The sequence below is a fragment of the Aptenodytes patagonicus genome, chromosome 2 (genome assembly GCF_965638725.1).
Source record: "Aptenodytes patagonicus chromosome 2, bAptPat1.pri.cur, whole genome shotgun sequence".
Taxonomy (NCBI): domain Eukaryota; kingdom Metazoa; phylum Chordata; class Aves; order Sphenisciformes; family Spheniscidae; genus Aptenodytes; species Aptenodytes patagonicus.
This window is the reverse complement of record NC_134950.1, coordinates 166,967,571-166,983,596: the sequence shown is the minus strand read 5'-3', so window position 1 is coordinate 166,983,596 and position 16,026 is coordinate 166,967,571. Positions and strand designations below refer to the sequence as shown.

The 16,026-nt window shown below is 39.1% G+C and overlaps 1 protein-coding gene across 3 annotated transcripts in view; it reads left to right on the top strand.

Moving 5' to 3' along the window:
* The window catches only part of CTDSPL (CTD small phosphatase like), a 78,729-nt gene that overhangs the window by 31,748 nt on the left and 30,955 nt on the right, over nucleotides 1-16,026 (top strand). The gene's annotated exons all lie outside the window — the stretch shown is intronic.

The following is a 16,026-nucleotide window of genomic DNA, read 5'->3' as shown; positions in this document are numbered from 1 at the left end:
TAATGAAGCAAGCCAATATGCAGCCATTTGTCCTCCTTGTTTTGGCTATGTAGGAGCGAGAGAGATGCCAGATACTTATCTTGTTTTGCAGCAGGCATGCAATCCCATACAATGCTTTTCTGCTTTAGCTCTGTATAGCTTCGGGAGATTAATTCAAATGCAGAAGTCTGTTTAGATTTTAGTAATTCATTGAATATGCTGGGGCTGGGCAGAGGGAGCTAAATGGGCAGGGAGAGGCTCTGCCCAAACTGATAGCGCTCAGCCAGTAGCCAGAAGAAAGCTTTTAAAATTGGTTATGCCGTATTACAGTACAGGACATAATACTTATTATTAGGGCCAAAAGGGATTTTTAAAGCTATTAGGATAAACAGCACACACAGTTGTGGCAGGTGTGACCGTCTTAGGCAGCGCTTTTCTCAATGCAAGTTTTGCTGTACACAGCCGGGTATCCCGGAGGCACCCGTACGGTTTTCGGTTAGAAATTGTTGTTGCTGTCCCCCTGTTCCGTCTCAGTTTGAGTTACGACCTACATCGCAAGGGGGTTTGTTGTGTGAACACCTGCTTGCAGAGCCAGTGCAGGCATCTTAACTGCAAACTGGCAAAGTCCGAGTCAGTTAGAGCTGCACAGAGAGCGTGAAATAACTGAAGAGGAGCAATGCTGAGTGTCGGTGCTGGCTGGCGTTCTGTAAGGTTAGAGCTTATTATTTTTGGGAGAGGAGAAGGGGCAAATCCTAAAGGCGGCCTTCTAAGTGCTTGAATATATACGTAGGTATAGACTTAATATGATTTAACATTTATGGTCCGTATGCCTGGGATTTTCCATCTAAGCTAAGGGCAATAAATGTACTGGATCGGTCATCTGGTTTGGGCTCCTGCAGGAGATCATCAGCTGCTTCCCTCCCCTGAGCCTAATTGGGACCTCTGCTATTAGAAGTGCTGGTAATAAGACAAGGATCCTACCTCCCAAAGAGATGAAGAGTAAGTGCTCTGCAAGACCTGGCTTTCTTTAGCGCCAAGAACAACGTGACAGTAAGATCTGTTTAATGTAAATGGTAAAAGTCTGGCTCTTTTTATCCCAAGAAAAAAAAGGATGCAAAGTGGTGAGGATAGTATTGTGTCATTATGTACTAAATAAACTGCTCACCCTTGCCACTGCATCAGTGATGAAGGAAAACAGCTTTTTTTTCCCTTTTTTTTTTTTTTTTTTCCTTTCTTTCCAGATTGGGCAGAGACCAGCTGATCTGGAAGTGTTCTGCATAAACAGCTTGGGCAAGAATGTAGGTTAAGAGAGGCTGGGACCTGGGCGAGCTGTAAAATTAGAGTAATTTCTGTTGCATCACGCCTTGTTTATCTCTTACAATTAGCACAAAGGCACATCCTGGAGAAGTAAGCTAGGAAAGAGTTTTAATTTTGTTAATGGGCGCAGGTGCTACTTTTACATTCTTTTATTCTACCTTTGATAAGGTCAATATATGGCCTTTGTTTGGGGATAACAGGAGTGGGTTTTTTAGAATGTATCCACATAATTACAAATGTCATTGGCTTTGCTCTGGTAAACAACAAAAAGTTACTGTACTGTTTTGGTTTTTGGTTGGGTTTGGTTGGTTTTTTTTTCCCCCTGGTAGAATTAAGGAAACAGTTTATTTTTGACTTTTCCAAACTTGTAGTCCTGAAGACACTGGTTATTTAACATCTTCAGTTATTGTACAGCGCTCAGTTCTAAATGCTTTGTCATGACTTACATGTGAAATAGCAAGTGGCTAGCTTTCTGCTTTATGTGATTGTTAGAAGTTAAAGGATGGGTATTAAATTGTGTGCATTCCTTTTAGTGCAAAGTTTAGGATATTTCAAATAGGTCAAAAGTACTTGATGTTCTGGGTATTTGGAGAAACAATTAAACGTGTCTGCAGCTGTTGCAACCTGCAGCTGAACTGTCAGCTTGGTAGAGGCATCCAAGTACTTGTTTAAGGCACCAAAGTGCTTTTTAAGAAAATCCCCCTCTGTTAAGCTTAATGGAATAAGAAAAATTAATTTATTTTCATTTTTTTTATTATCTGAATTTCTGAACGGGCAATAAAATGTGGCTTTGTTCTAGAAAGGAATTGCTGGAAGTTGGACAAGTTTCGCTGCTTTTTCTGTCAAAACTGTAGTAACTTTATCATACAAAGCTTGCAGTTTCCTGTATCTTTTGTTTCAGTCTTAATCTAGTTTTAGCTTTCTGAGTATCACATTTCCAGGTGGGAATGTGCTGCTTTTAATGGTTGTGAATGTTGAATGGGTAAAATAATCTCCAGTCCAAAGTACAAGGTCAGAAGAGCTAGGAATGAGTATTTTCCAACTTACTCCTTGGGATCAGTTGAAAATACACTTGATACTAAGCAGTACCTTCAGTCCATGCTGTTACAGTGGTTGCTGGCATTGGTTGAATTACCTTATAGACTGTTGATAGTTATCATTTCAGGCTTTTTAATTCTTAATGTCAAATATTACATTTATCTTTTTTTAATATATAAATTATGGACTTGCTAAATGAGGTAAGTTGAATGTTTTCTTAAAGGTGATTTTGATATTTAGTTCAGCTTTGTGTTTTGGTACAATATACATACCCAGCCAGTAAGGAAATATAAAAACCTCTGTATCAGACTCCTAAACATTTTTAAATAATGTCAGATGTATATTGGTTTTGCCTGTTCCTTCCTCTGCAGTCAGTTGGTTTTGGGGTTTTTTTGTAGTTGATCAGGATTCAGATAGACATTTAGATGTTTTAAACTTAACATGAGTACATTACGCTTGTCTTTCAAAAATGACAGCATGTTTGCTACTGGCCTTTTTAAACACACCCCAGGGAAGAGGAGTTTGAAAGCCAAGGAGAGAGGGCTCATGCTTCACTAGGAGAGAGGACTCATGCTTCACTAGGGCAATGCTAGGTATTTTAGCAAATTATTAATGAGATTTTGCAATATGCTTTTGTGGGTTTTTTTTTTTTACTTACCTCTTTATTTAGGAATATAACAATAGGTGCTTTGTTACAGAGAGACGAACTACAGCTTAAAATTTTCATCAGAGATACCTGGCAGTGCTGCTGTTCTGCAGATGACACTTCCATGGAGTTGAAAAACTGGAGTGGTTGATGTTGTAATTACTTTAGATTTAATATAGTTACTGAATATGTGTAGATCTTACTGAAAACTTAAATTCATCAAAATTCTTTCTAGCTTAACTAGTGAGGGCGGATGCAATAGTTTGAAGGAAAAAAAAGCAGCAAATAAGATTGCAAACATTTTTCTCTCTGTGATATGCACTTGTACTGCATGTTCGTAAATATTGCAAGTATTTAAAAAAAATGACTTTATGAAGGATAATCTAAGGTTGGGTAAAACCTGCTCCATGGAAGCTAATGTTGGAGGAGAAATTACTTTGGCAACAGTTCCTCTGAGTCAGGTTCTGTCTGAGCAGATATGTTCAAGTGTCTTACGGACTGCTCCTTGAGAAATCCCTGCAACTAAACATGCAACAATTTTCTAATCAAAATCTGATGTTTTAATTTTGCTCCTAGAAGCACTGGATTCAAATAACCTGCTAAAGTGATACTAGCTGTATGCTGGCTGTAACTTGATTTCAAGACTGTTTTTAGTTTCTGGATCATACTAATAACCGAAGCACAGGTCATACAGCGATTTAGAGAAAGTTCCTTCTTCCAAATGAGTGGGGTTCCTCTTGCTTCATTTGTATCTAGGTTTCATAATACAGAGAAATTTGGGGGGTGTGGGAGGGGGAAACGGGGAAAAACAGTAATTGGTCCAAATAATTACATCTCTGTTAAAGTCGATGTCTTTTTGAAGTTACACAACTTCTATTTTTCTTCCAAAGAAAGAAGGTAGATCTTTCATAAATAGTCATGCGTGTTCCTTACTCCATTGAGAGAGAGTCTTTTCCAGAAATTACGTGATTAAAATGGCTTTGGTTCTATAAAACATGTTACCAGAAACACCATCGTTTGAAACGCGTACTTTCTCGCCAAGTGGATGTTTTATGGCACTCAATATCCACAAAATAGCAATGGGTTAGCAGAAATAAGTGGTAATTGGAAATAGGCATCAAAGGAGCTACAAAAAAAGGAAGCATCCTAGTTTGATTTTTACTATTAGGGATGTATCTTTTGGGGAGCAAACTTTGGATGAGCGATTTCCCTGGCAGGAATGAGAATTGTAGCCTGTCCTAAAATATCCCCAGGGAGTGAACAAAAAATTCATAAGGTGAAATGGAGAAACAAAGCTTTTCCTTGCAAGGGAATCCATTGGAAAAGAGCTGTTCCTAGGAAAGAGATGAGAAATCTTGCAAAAATAGACTAATACTTTAGATTCGATGTCTTACTGAAGTACTTGCTGCAAAAAGTACAGTGGGGAATGTCGCTGTCTCTATGGGAACATCTTACAGCTATATTCAGGAAAACTAAATTAAGCTCATTCTCCTCAGATGGGCAAAGTTTTGGTAAGGCTTTGGTTGGAGGTGTAATAGTAGTTTTGAGGGAAAGGGAGTAGAATAATTTCTTCTACATTTGGGTTTGGTGAATCACTTGCCTGATACTTTTCAAGTCAAAAAAAGAGTGCCAGAACCTGTCACCTGTGTTTGAGTGAACCTGTTTGCGGCAGGAGGCAGAACGAAACTCAGCTTAATTTTTGGAGCCAGACCTCAGGTTGTGAATTTGGTCATTGGGGGGCAAAAAAACCCCAAACATCTATTTATTAAACTGAACAAACTTGATAAGGAAATGAGCCGATCATAGGTATGGTGTCCGGCAATATTCTTTAGGTTTGGATCATGCATCGACTTGAAAAATTAATTGATTGGATAAAATATGTGCGGCAGGTGGACAGCTTGGTGTTTACACACTTCACGGTGCCCGCGGAGCACAGAAAAAGGGGCTTTTACAGCTCTTCAGTAACTTCTTAAGGAAGATGCGGCCTGAGGTTGCAGAGGTCGTGTGTGTGTCTGTGATGTGTGAGTATCCATCTGCCTGTACATTCATACCGTGTGTAATAACACACTCTGCAAAAGTGCTTTTCTTTAGCTTGTTTTTCACTCTTTTTTGTTTAATCACCATTGGTTCAAAGACTTTTTTTTTTTTAATTTTATTGTATTGGCTTTGAATTAAATTAATGTTTGGGGAAAACTGGTAACTGCTTTGGTTGTGTGATGGTTTCAGGTGCCTGCCTGTTGCTCGCTTGTATCTGCTTTTCCTGTGTTTTAGCTACTCGGCATTCGGCAAGTTGTTCTTTTCTGCCTTTCCCACCATGTTACATGTAAGCACAATCCAAGGCAGAGCAGATCGGATACTGTACATATTTTTGCTTTATAAACACATGCTTGTTTACATTTGCTTCATTGCCGTTTTGACTCTAATCCTCTTCCGATGCCAGAGGGTATCAGCCGTGACTAACAAACTCTGAGATACTGCCATTTTGACCCTGTGTGCTGCTCATGTTTCCATTTGTTTGTTTCTCTTTTGCCTTCCCTCCCAAGTATTTAACAAATTATTTAATAAAGATCTTCCAAGATTTAAGAGGCCAACCTGGGAGCAATTCAAAAGAGTCGAGATACACGAACATATGGTCTGGTTACTAATTCTGTTCATTACTTTACTGTTGAAGACAAACTTCAGTGCTGAGTCCTTGTTCTTCAGCGCTGCACATAAAATGGAAATAAAACAATTCCCTTTTTTGTGAATAGGTCTTTTTTGCTGTACAAATTTCAGTTCTGATCGACTGTTGCAGCTTGATTGTAAGCTGCTACTAATATTTGGCAAAACCTTCTTAAAATAAACCCTCTGACATATGTGCAACTGCTGTTCACTTACAGCACCCTGCAGAAGCCCAGCATTGCAGATTTTGCATATTTAAACTTCCAGGTCTTTGCTGATCCAGCTTCACAAAACCGTGACGTTACACCAACATTGCAAATGCATCAAATTCTTTTTATCAGCAGAAAAGGCCGGTTTGGATTCATAGGCCACATCTGCTGGTGAACTTTGTGCAGTCTGCCTTTTTTTTTTTTCCCCCTCTCTCTTTTACTAGAAGAAAGGTTTGTTTGTTGGCCGCCCGCTCGGGGCGGGACAGGAATGTAATGCATGCACAGACTGCGCAGTATTTCCTGTTCAACTGCCGCTCCAAACCTCGGCGCTGGGAAAACCTCCAGATCGAGCAGCTCGGTCCTTGCTCAAACAACGAAGAAATGCTGCAGCTTCTGAAATGCTTAGATTTTTTTTACAGAAAAAATATTTTTTTTTTTTTTAAAGTGAATCTTCATGGTGTGCTACTGCTTTAAATGTATCAGATTCTATGGATATTTATTCTACACTATAGATTACTGTGGCCAAGACAAAACATTAAACTCGGTGAAGCACTATAGGTACAGAGAGATGGTTCCATAATGTCACTGCAAAAAGTTATGTTTATTTTATAGCGTAAGATGTTTCCATAATGTTGCCTGCGTAGTTCAGCTAGCTTCGTTTTCCATCCAGTTAAAAATGGTAGTAATCTTTTGGCACTGGAGCTATTTTTGCATTATTTGCTGTATTTTATTTTGCCCTTCAACTGTTTCGAAGCATCACTTTTGCATTGCACTTCAGAAGTGAAATATTTTGTTTTAGCAAAAGGAAAAAAACTTTGAGTTTGATCACTGCTGCCAACAAACACTAAACTCCAGTGCTTCAACCTTGCCTTATGTGTAGTGTGAAAGTGAGATGAGGGGTTTTTCTTTTTTTTTTTTTTTTTTTTTTTTTTTTTAGTGGGTTTGGACCTTTGTACATGTGGCAGCTCTGGTACCGTTTCAGACTACCAGCTGATGGAAGAGTGACTTTGTGGGGTGTGGCTAGTTATTTATTTTATTTACTGATTTTATTTATTTATTTAAGCAGATGTATGTTCTGAGTATTTATATCCCAAGGCTCCTCTGGAATGTATGAAGCACCGTGGCTCTTCTCAAATAAAGCGACTACTAGGAAAAGGTTCGACTGTGAACTGCGTGTGTATGCATATATGCGTGCATATATGCATATAATCATTAAAAAAAAGTTGTGTATTCTTGTAGTGCCTTTTTTAGTGTGTTCAGCAGCTACTTAGTCCTATGTGAAAAGAAAGTGAGTGTGCACAGGTCAGCCTTGAAGACCAGGGCACCCCGTTACGGTTCCTTGGTCCTTGATGCTCTCTCGCAGGATGCTACGTGCTGATCAGGAGGATGGACGCCAGCGCAGGACAGGTACTGAGCACAGCTCGGGCTCTTCTCTAGCTCGGAGGGGAATCCAGAGAAGGCTGGATGGGCACATTCTGCTCCTGTTTAAATGCTGTCCAGCTGTTTACATAGAAGGCAAAGGAACAGCAGCTCCCTGGCTCATCTTGCTGGAGGAGTTACTGGACTGTTGCTGGAGGTGGTCATCTCCTAACTTCTCTTTCATATTCTCATCCATCTTCTGTCCCTGGCTGTTCCAGTGGCAAGCGATACAGGCTCAAAAAAGAAAGTGCTAACTGTTAATTAGTTCCTTCCTGAATCACAAGGAGACCTACTTTTCAGTCCTTTGGAGATAGAGATCTACATGTGCTACTTCTCAAAATTGGAAGTGGTCTCAGTGTAGCCCCATTAGCTTGTCAAGCACTGGAGCAGGAAAGGAGCCAGCCAAAATCTGCGCTGTTTAATTTGAACTTGAAGGTATTTCACTCAGAACGTAGTTCAGCGGGTTAATTAGGTTGTTAAAACAGTTTTTAACTTTTCAGCTTCATTATTAAATGTGGATGCCCCTGAAGCAGTGGATCTGCCTTCAGTCTGCAAGCTAAATAAATGCGGGGAGTTGGGCTTTGAAAGATACATGGCTTTTAACATAGCATTTCCTAGTAGCAACCCTCCTGATTTTTTGAATGCTGCAACACTGCAAGACAGCATGGGTGTTTAAATCATGGTTTATATGAGAAGCTGACGCATATGATATGAAGGTTATACCATCATACGTATGTATGTCCAACCAAACTAGTGTGCAGACTGAAGGGTACCAACTGCTTTATGGTTTTGGAATTTGCCTTGGGATCCGTCGGGTTTATGTGCTGTTTTGAGCCTTTTCATGGTTTCTTATCCCTCCTTGTCAGTTAAGAGGCTTCTGTGTACGTTGCTGGTTTTAACATTTACTAGCTATATATATATCTCTCATGATGCATCACAGCCTTGTACAGAGACAGCAGTGCTGAGTTCTCAGTCGTGTATTAAAAAAGTGACTTTAGAATTTCACTACTTTTGATCCTTAAAACGAGCATCCAACAACAACAGCAAGTATTTAATCCACCCAGATTCGAGGACTGTAAAAAAAAAAAAAATAATAATTTGTGTAGGGCAAAAGAAGTTTTTTTGCATTTTAGCAAAAATGCTTCCAGAGCTTTATTTGGTTAGGTAGAGGTCTTTTTCCTTCGTACACCTTTAGCTGTCTTGAATTAACATTCGTCCCAATGATTTTTCTCCTTTTGTCCTAGGTACTACGTGAAAGTGTATTTTTACTTTCGCAGGTATGGAAAGCAAACTGTAGTGTTCCGATACCTACTAGATAACTTCTCTTTGAATGAGATAAGCTGTTCTTGTGTAACCATTTGATCTTAGCGTACAGGTGCAACTTCTGAGCTTGTTTTCCAAAATGTCATGGAATGGGTTAATAAGAGTAACGTTCAATTTTTCTTAAAATTCCTAAAAGTTCATAAATCATACTGACATTTTTTCAGATCCAAGTGCAGTGACCTACTTTAATCTATTTAAAGTGAGATAAAGAAGAGATTATCTCAAAAGTAAAATAAGTTACTTGGTTATTTTTCCCCCATGTCCCCACCTGTCTTACGTGTTTAAGCTTTTATTTCTTGGCCCCTGGCCATGCGATCAGCTCCATCCAGAGCAGACTACTAATATAGTGTATGGGAAAGGGTTTGGCGAGGGGTTAGTTAAATGTTTCGGAAAGATTTTTCTTCCACTAAACTATTCTGTGATCCCTCCCTTCAAAGAAATAATTCCAATGGAAAAACCAAAACCTTAAGTTTATTTAATTATGTTTGGGGGGGGGAGAAAGGTTGCCAGCTTCAGTTGAAATGAAGATAATTCTGGGGTGTATCATGCCGAATATAAACAGAGCAATTTGCTTGGATTATACATGTTTGAAGGTTAAACCAGTTGTGGGCGGTTGTTTCAGGTATGTGACAGTGCTCTTACTGCTGTATTTTCTGCAAAGCTCACGTGGAAGTTTAAACCTTTCAATGATAAACTGCAAATGGCATTTAAAACCAAAGTTATGTGGGCATTACGTGCAGATTTGGCATCAAGTATTGTAAAATAATTTCTATTCTGGTCAATACATCACAAAAATAGGAGCTGTATAAGCAAAGTTGCCGATTTTCTGCTACTTAACTGTTTCTAGCTTGAGTCATGTAGGATATAAAATTTTATTTTTCTAATAAGATCAAATGCAGCCTTTTAGGAAGATTGAGAAATTATGCATCTCTAATCATGTATAAATTTCAAAACTGCTTCCTTTTGAAGAAAGACTTTGATTAATACCACTTTATTGACTTGCGTCTTTCCTTTTTGTATTTTAAACAAACTTGTTAGCGGAGCGCTAACGATACACAGATGTTCATTTTATTGCATTTAGCAAGTTCATCTGTAAGCGCATGGAAAGTCTCTTCATTACCCAGTTTATATTATTTGAGAGGACTGGCTATTGCATTCATTTAATTAGGAAAAATTCAGCAGTAATTAGCTCACTCATGCCCTGCAGAGGGATGGGCTGGATTAGGAGCCCTCCAGTCGTCCCATGGTGGCTTCCTGGAGCAATAAGGGGTTTCTTGTGCAACGGCTGTGCAACAATCTGCTTTTGTAATTTAACGCAAATGCAGCAAAATTTGGTGGGAGAAGCCCTGAACTAAACTTTTTTTAGAATACAGTGCATGAGGGAGAAGCTTTTTCTTTACTGTGTAACTTGTGCTGCTGTTGGAACTGTCTTGGTGGGAGAACAGCAGCGTAACGCTTCTGCCTCCAAAGGATGGTTTGAGTGAAAGGAGGTTTGAGAAGATGCTGTAGATTACTTCTATTAGCATGTTCTTGTATCAATTTCTATTATAACATTTGTCTGTAATGTTTGGGGTTTGGTTGTTGGGGTTTTTTTTCCCCCTGTTCTCTTTGTATAACCACCCAGTATGGTATCTTTTATTTAAGCTTACGTGATTGCCGTAATTTATTTTAAAACTTGCCTTTATCTCCTTGAACCCCTTCTCAGGCTTAGTAATGCTGTGGGTTCGTTAGGACTTGTCAGAAGACCTCGATAAGCACAGTTCTGTGGACCATCTTCGACTTCCAGAAACTTGCAGGCAATTCAAGAATTAACTTACCCGCAAGCAGCGGGTAGCACACAGGTTACGAGCAGTGAGGCTTGTCATTAGAAATAGTGCAGGAGAGCATCTGGAAATTATAGGTGAGACTTTGCACTTTCAAATCGCGGGAAATCTGGACCAGAGGGACTTCCCTTCTGGCAGGGAGAGCTGTGTTCCTGTTTCTGAACCTGTCTGCAAATAATCTTTTAGAAATTCAGATAATTTGACAAAGTGCTTTGCTGAAGGCTCTTGCAGACCTCCGTGAGATCCCTGGGGAAGAAGTTACACAGGGATCTGTGCAGTCTGCTCTTCAGTGTAGTCTTAAGCTGCATGGAAAAGGGAATAAGGAAATAAGGAGACAAAAATTGTAAGGGAAAGGGGTGTTTGTGCGTTTATGTGAATGTGTGTGCATATATGTGCACCTGTATATAGATTTAAAACTTAACTGTGAAGAGTTGTAGGAAGGCAACATGATTTTGAATGGCTGGCCTGCAATGAAATTAAGTGTAGATACGCGTGAAATTTTCTGCATGGGAAGAGATAAGAATTCTTGACTTGTATTTGCAGTGATCCCTGAAATATCTACTAATGAAGAGATCTTGGTGTTATGATAAGTTCTTCTGAAAAATCACATTAGCCCGACGCTCACTTGTTGTAAAACGCAAATAAGATACTAGGAATTATTAGAAAAGTAAAAGAACAGAGCATTGTGTGGGTGAATAAATTCATGGTGCTCTCTCCTCTCATCCTGGATATTGTGTGTGGTTCTGGTCCCCCTCCTCCTGCTCAAAAATGTGAATTAGAGAAGGTACGAAGATAAGAAACAAGGAGAGTCAGAGTTATGAAACAGCTAAACTGTTGATTGAGCTGTGGACCTTCTTGCCCCAGGATGCTTTTGGCACTAAAAATTGGGGTAGGTTCAAAACGTGATGGGACAAAGTCACGAAAGAGGAATTAGTTGAGGGCTGTTACATACGCAGTTGATGTCTTCAGGTAAGGAAGTCCTTAAACTGCAGTTACAGCACACCTGGGATGGTGTTAAGTCTTGAGTTGTTCCTTTCTTCAACTTTCCTGCAGATATCTGCTGGTTACCATCTTCTCTGCTTTCACGGATAACACGCTTTCGTATTGTGAAGTTATTTTGCCTGGACTTCTTTGGTATGCAGTATTTCAGTGTTTGGTATGCAGTGTTTAAGATCGTAAAAGGTCACTTAAAGTTACCTTCATCATTCAGTGGTGATGGGGGTAAATGAGTACAGTACTTCTGTGGATGCCGTAGGAAATTAGTTCCAGAAATCAAGGTTGTAACTCCCAAAAGGTGGAGGGGTTAAAAAAAAAAAAAAAAAGTCCTCTAAATTCCATATGCTGGATGCTGCTCAGACATGGAGTTTAGATAATTCAGGTTACCACTCCAGTATCATTACTGCCTGATCTTGCTTATAGGCTTTTAAGGAATGCCAGGTTTGGTCCTCTGCAGTTTTTTTCTCTTTAAAATTTGCTGGCATCCAGAATACCTAAATTTTTGGTAGTGATTCAATATTAATGCTTCTTTACATCTTCGGAGTTATAGTTGTTACCTGTATGTACTGTCAGCGCTTCAAGAAAAGCAAATCTGGCAAACAGCACACCTGTTGCATTTGGTCCAGTGTAACTAAGGAAGGAGAAACTATTTTCTGTGATGCACAACACTGTCATAGTTGCTCAAAATGAGGTATGGTGCAAATCTTTTCTACGTATGCAAAACCTGTGTGTGTTAATACTGCATAGCACCTAAAGCCACTTGAGAACTTCTGTTCCTTACTGCATTCAAAATTATAATTTATTAAGTCACAGTAGAGCCTCTATAACATATTACTAAAAAAAAAAAAAATAGGTATCTTTAAAATAATACCTAAATTAGTGGAAAGACCTATTTGAAACACCACTGTATTATGAATGGCAAAATTAACAAGATTAAAAACAACATGAAGGAATATTTTTCCTAGAACAAATATTCCACTAAGCGAACGTGAGTGGCCATTTGAAATGTATGATTTGATCAAGGAAAATGAGATTTCTTAAATGATTTGGACAAATCAGTAGCTTTTGTCTGAGATTTTTGAATGTTTATTCAGACTATTTACTCTGTTTACTGCCTCTTTCAGTCCTCTATGTAGAAAAGATAGAAATGTTAGTTCTTAAGTGGTTATACTGGTCCTGTTGATCTGCTGTGCAGCTGAGGCAGTTACGAATTCATGAATTTAAAAACGCTGCTGTAGTTCATACCTGATTGTAAGGCTTGCTACAAACAGCAGCTCAGAGCAGTAGGGTACAAACAGACCGGAGGAATCACTAGAGATGAGGAGTTCAAGCATCTCTTGGCCACACCGGTCTTTATAAAGCCGTAGCCATCGGAGCCCATGCAGCAGCCCTGCTTCCGCTCCTCTCCGTTAAATGCTGTAGTTGTTACTGGGTGGAATTTCTCTTGAAAATTTGGGACTTCATCCTGTAATCTGTTAATACGGCTCTTTGCGTGTCAGGACCATCCATGGTCTGATGTTTAGCGTTACGAGGTTTGGGGACGAACATGATGTGGTTTAGGTAAATTTTTGCCTTGCATGCTGTTTGTATTCAATAACCTCCCAAAGACTAAGCTCAGAAGTACTCTGCAACATTTCTTATGCAAACATTTGGTAGTTAGTTTTTCTTTCTTAACACTCTCACTTTTTATTAACTTTATAGAAATGGATCCTGTGTTCAAGACTAACCTCAATCCCAGCCTAGAATATAAACTGGACTTTATTATAAAAGGCAGTCTAGGCTTTGGGAGGATTACTTTATGCATAAAAATTGTTTGCAGAATGAAGTTTAATGTTACGTTCCTGTACCTTACAAAGTCCAGGAAAAAAACAAAAGCTTATGATAAATGCCATGTAAGAGCATTCCTATTTTAAGCATTCAAATTTGATTATTTGCTGTCATATTTTTCAGTAGAGGCTGAAAACAAAATACAAATTATTAGGAAGGTTTCTGTGGCACTAGCTGTAGGGAACAGGACACACAGCATTGTGTTTCCCATTCAAATTTCAGCGTGTTTCAGTGTTTAAGGTCAGAAAGGAGTTCTCCTTTGCCTGGATGATACTGCAACAAACTCGCTTGTGCCTGCGATACAAATTTTCTTGAGTGCTGTTTCAAAAAAGTCCTTCATAGCTGCATAGGCATCCTTTGGGGATTTCTGAATGCATGTTTCTGCAAATTTGTTGCAAACAGAATGTGAGGGTTTGAGAATGAGCCTTTTACTGTAACATATACCACCAATGGCTAGAGTTTTGCATATGTTTTCTGTTTAACTGGAGTATTGAAAAGCAGTGATTAGATTGGTTTCAGTTTACGAGTCTCTTTAAAGTAATGAAACACTTCCTTAAACACACGGGCGCACACAAATCTGTGCGCAATTCTGACTTTATTCTGTTATCTGAGCACTTTTTAAATGGTGAAAGTTTACAAAACCCATTTAGTTTTTGATACCGGTACACTTTCCTCTTAGTAGCAATTAATAACTGAACCTGAGCATTGCTTACTCCCTTAAGACAGAAGAATATTTTAGCAAATATGGAAATGCGTGCTACATGAGAACAGAATATTACTGTTGGACCTGTTAGGCACCTTGCAAGTGCTTTGAGAGGAGAAAATATTGATGTCTAGCTTACGCTGACTCTTCAAAATCAGAAGATTTTGTTTCAGAGAGTACTTGAAAGTTCATTCAAAATCTGCACCATGATGCTTTCTTATCAAAGCACACACGTGTACCTGCACACCTTCTGACTTCAGAGCGCGGTGGTACCCCTTAATTCTTCCACAGGAGATTTGTTCCATTTCATATGAAACTCTTCTCCCACTGAAATTTTCTTTTTGTGTTAGTAATTGTATTATTTGTATTTATGTTGCCAGTTGCCTTGATTGCACTTGATATGTTTGTAATATCAGGAGGAAGGTAGATGTATGTGGCAGTTCCCTAATGATTTGAGAGAGGAGGAAAGATGGGGAATTACATATTGATGTGTGTAATGGGACTTACTAAGAATTTCATCTACCCTCTAACTTCGGGTTGGGGGACTGATTTGTTTCTTCTAATGCAGAATGTAAATAAACTATGTAGCACATGGATGGCTATCAGTCTGCTTGGTGCTACAGCTTTCATAGCATCCTTCTTTCTCAGTGTAATCCACCTTTTAGAGGTTGCTACTTTAAGATGCGCTGTTGCATAGCTGTGAAAAAAGAATAAAAAATAACTTGTTCGGGCTTGTTTGCATGTATTTTAAATGAAATCATCTGTTGACTCTGAAAAGGAAGCCATTAATCTCTATAGTCTAAGATATTCCTCTGCTTAATGGAGGGGTAGGTTGGTCCTGGCTAAGGTAAGGCAGTACAGCAGAGGGGAGTGTCTGTCTCTGGCACGGGGTGCGTGGTGTTCGGTTTTGCACAGTGTTCACGGTAATAGTTGTGGTAAAGCAGTTATTTACAAGATGCACACGATGTGGTTGTCTCTCACTGTGTTACCATGTGATGTTAACAAGTTGAGTATCGATAGCATTCGGTACCGTATGTTGCAGTGGTATAGGTAAACATCGAAGAAGGGCTGTGTGAAAGGCACAAGATGGATGAAAAGGGGGCACCTGCCTGTCCCCGCCCTGGAAGAGCGGTAAATCTGTCGGGTACCGCACTCCGATGTAGGAAACAAATACTTCTAGCTAACAGTAGATCATTAAAATATTTGGTGATCAAATCGAGTCTTTCTTAAAATATTCAAAAACTTTTTTCCAACTCTCATTTTATTTTATTTATTTTATTTTAATGTGTGTTCAAGATCTAATCTTCAGGAGTTTGGATCTTAGGGAAATCACTGGATGTTTTATGTGCTTTTCTTTTCTCCAAACTGTTGCTTTCATCTACAGTTTTTAGTCTTTAAAAATGCTACACTTGCTTTCATTGAGCTGTATGTAATTTTTACCAGTTTGGTGGTAAAAATTACATTGTGTTTTTTTTTTTATCCTGGTAGACCAATAAGCAGGTTGAAAAGAAAGGCCAGGACTCCTGTTTATTTGGTATCACCCTCTCCAGGCTTGTTCCTGCAGCCGGTGTTGCAGCTCACAGTGCTGCCTCTGTGTTGTGCCTTTTGTCCTCCAGCAACACTGTCAAACAGTAACAGAGGAAACTCAGAAACATCTCAGATTTTTTTTTTTTTCTGACCCTTGCAGGAGCTTAAATGTTCCACGCATGGTAGAGTATTTGGCTAGAAAATATGCCCGGGCATCAGTAGGCATTTATTGTGTCTCTTCTGTTTTAAATAAGTCCTGTTTGCTTCCTCTGTCCAGAGACATATTTTAGCAGCAAGTTATTTCATGTAATTTACAGTATCTACTTTGGATATTTCTAGGAAAACTCTCAATGTAGTGTCTTAGTCTGGCAAGACCTTTGATTGTGCAGAGGTCCAGGTTGGTTAGTAATGGGCTAACGTCACCGTGTGAGTTTGACAAGGAAAAAATGTGTTGAAACAGAAGGAAGGGGGTCTCAATATGATAGAAAATCTCTGTGAGGTTATCTTAAGACTTGAGGAGGACTTCTGAGGTAATAACCGTGCATCTTAAATTCAGTC